We start from the raw sequence: 3,358 nt of genomic DNA, 5'->3' as shown, positions 1-3,358 counted from the left end.
GGGGAGCTACAAAGGCAAGAAGTGACTGGCTTACAAGCTTTTAAGAGGGAGCCTAGATCCAGAGGGCATGGAGGAAGATAGAGTCTCCACTGAGTAGTCTCCAATCTGTCTGGCAGAGCAGGGCTGATGAAAGGAGATGAGGATAGGACTTTTGTGATACAATTGTGAATAATTGCTATCAGGACTGACTGTGAGTGTTGGAAATGTAAAGGTAGACATTTTGTAGCAAAAGGACGGGAGTGATTGAATTTGCAGTCTAAAAGCCGAAGTCCCTGGGACCATCAAGGGAAAAAAGCACAGAGCCGGACTCTACTCAGAGAAGCAGTGATGCCAGAGATAGAGATGGTGAGGTTGGGAACTTTAGACCCAGAGAGGGAGAGGGGTTGTGTGCTGAAGTTCGGGGGGTGGGGGGGAAAGGATTACAGGGTTGGTGTATGATGCATGGAGGGTATTGTAACCTTGGCATTGAAACAATATACAATAGGATGAATGTAAAGTGAATATTCTCCCCTGTAAACTATCACATAATTCACAATAAAACATTTAAAAAAAAAGTATATGTGTTACAATGTTTCCCAAAATCGACCGTTTTTCTTGCGTACGTATTTACTTTGCCCAAGTTGTGCAACTTCATTCACATTCACTATTGCCTCTGAGCCAGTTGACTTTTAGAAGATGTCTGAAGACTGAAGTGTCAGATGACTTTAAACGTTCGTTTAAAGTCTATTTGGCTATTTGATTTGTTAGTGATTATAATGTGTTTGTGCTAAATACTGATTTGCCTCCTTGTTTGAAGAACAAAAAATCACAACATACTTAAGAATGTTTCTTAATTCATGTGAATTAGCATTTGGATGGCCCTAAAAAACCATGGCCCTAAAAAAACCTGCTAAATATAAAAGTAAAAAAACCTGCTAAATATAAAAGTATAATATATTTTTGTTGACATTAAAATGTGATAACCTAAAAAAAATCATAAAGATAAACAAATCCAAATATTATCTATTTACTCAGTACACAGGTAAAATAACATATTTGTATACTTGATTTTATATAAGAACATAGTTAAATATATATCAAATTAATAATATCAACTAATTAGCCCCAAGCCAATCCAACATGAAGTTTCTGTGGCTAACACTCAACTTGTTCACATTTCTTTCATTCTACTACCTTCTACCTACTACCTCCTCACTACTGCTAGGATCCCTAGTGTGGCACTGTGGATGAGCACTGGCCTTCTAAGTGAAAGGTAGGCAGTTCAAACCCATCAGGTGTTCTTGACAACCCTATACCAAGTCAATATGAGTTGGAATCCACTTGAAGACACTTAATAACAACAACTACCTACTACACTGGACTTTACCATTTATACTTCTTTTATTCAGTTTCAACCTTTGTTTCTAACTTTATACATATTCTAAACAATTTAAGAAACAGTATCAAATCAAATCCCATCTTTCTTTTTGACAGCTTATTTATACCTTAGAATAATTCTCTGAATTTCTTTATTCATAACTTCCTTCTGACCACTCTGGTCAAGGCCCTCTTCACTTCCTTGTTCCTCAAAGTATAGATGAGTGGATTGAGTACAGGTGTGACCACAGTGTACATGATGGCAATGATTCGGTCCTGGTCCATGGAGCTGCCTGAGGCAGGACGAGTATAGGTGAAGACAACAGGACCATAGAAAAGAATAACCACCATGAAGTGGGAGGCACATGTGGACAGTGCTTTGTGAAGCATGCTGCAAGAACGGGTCTTGAAGAGAAGGTAGGTGATTATGTAGAAATAGGAGAGAAGTGTGAGAAAGAAGGGACCCACAGCAATGGTCCCTGTAACAGTGTTGACGAGCCACTGGTTGAGCTCAGTGTTCCCACAAGCCAACTCCAGCAATGGCTTAACATCACATAAGAAGTGATGGATATGGTTGGAACCACAGAAGTTCAATTTGGAAGTCATTATTGAATTCAGCAGGGCATAGGAAAAACCAATGACCCAGACTGTGCTAGCCATCAGTATACAGGTCTGATGATTCATGATAACAGTGTAGCGAAGTGGTTTGCAGATAGCCACAAAACGGTCAAAGGCCATCACGGACAACAGCATGGCCTCTGTGCTGCCCAGGAAATGAAAGAAATGAAGCTGGCTTATGCAGGCCACAAAAGAAATTGATTTGCTTGTAGAGAGGAGATTCTCTAGCATCTTTGGCAGTGTCACTGTGGAGTAGCACATATCCAGACATGATAAGTTTCCCAGGAAGAAATACATAGGCGAATGGAGTCTCCGATCAGAGATGACAATCAACAGGATAGCTCCATTCCCAACCACATTGACAAGATAGATGGTTAAGAAAATCACAAGGAGAAGAGGCCACAGTTCCTTGTTGTCTGTCACTCCTAGCAGGAGAAATTCAGTGACTGAGGTTTGATTCGGCATCACTTAAAGGCAAAGATAAAATCATATATCAACCATTATTTCTAATGAGAATTTGTTGCCAAGACAAAAATGTTCTGAGGGAGCATATAATTGTTTTACATGATCCCTACCTCAGAGTTTTATGGAATATGGCCTATTAAGAATGTTAGATATTAGGCTGTTATGGACTATGACTTTGTCAATCTTAAAAAATTTTAAATTTAGGTCCATTACTAGTGTTTCTTTTCTCTAGGAGACACAGAGCATGCTACAACCTTGCTGACTGAAAGCGAAGAAGACTTAAAATACTGATGAAGATCAAAGATTGCAGCCTTCAATATGACTTGTATCTCGAAGTAACGAACACAAAAATCCTGACCACTGGATCAATAATCAACATCCATATAAATGGAAATAAGGGTGAGTTGTCAGAGACTTCATTTTACTTGGATCAACTATCAACACTCATGGAAGGTGTAGTCAAGAAATCAAATGACGTATTGCATTGGGCAAATCTGCTTCTCAAGACATCTTTAATGTGTTGAAGGGCAAAGATGTCACTTCAAGGACTAAAGTGCTCCTGATCCAAGCCAGGGTAATTTCAATAACTTCATATGCATGCAAAAGTTGGATAATGGATAAGGAAGACCTTAGAAGAATTGATGCATTTGGGTTATGGTATTGGAGGAGATTATTGAAAGTACCAACGACTGCCAAAAGAACAAATAGATCTGTGTTGGAAGAAGTACAGCCAGAGATCTCTTTGGACTCTATGATGACCAGAATTTATGATGTCTCATACTTGGGACATATCGTTAGGAGGGACAAGTCACTGGAGAAGGGTATCATGTTTGTTAAGTTGGAGGATCAGTGAAAAAGAGGAAGACAGTCGGCGAGATGGATTGGCACAGTGGCAGCATCAATGGGCTCAAATGTAGCA

The 3,358-nt window shown here is 39.3% G+C and overlaps 1 pseudogene; it reads right to left on the bottom strand.

Annotated features, from left to right (window-relative positions):
- Nucleotides 1–1,485: 1,485 nt before the first annotated feature.
- Nucleotides 1,486–2,439, bottom strand: LOC102822566 (annotated as a pseudogene).
- Nucleotides 2,440–3,358: the final 919 nt, after the last annotated feature.

The sequence above is a fragment of the Chrysochloris asiatica genome, unplaced genomic scaffold (genome assembly GCF_000296735.1).
Source record: "Chrysochloris asiatica unplaced genomic scaffold, ChrAsi1.0 scaffold00546, whole genome shotgun sequence".
In the NCBI taxonomy this organism is placed as follows: domain Eukaryota; kingdom Metazoa; phylum Chordata; class Mammalia; order Afrosoricida; family Chrysochloridae; genus Chrysochloris; species Chrysochloris asiatica.
Note: the sequence above shows the minus strand (reverse complement) of the source record. Positions and strands in the feature narration are given on the sequence as shown.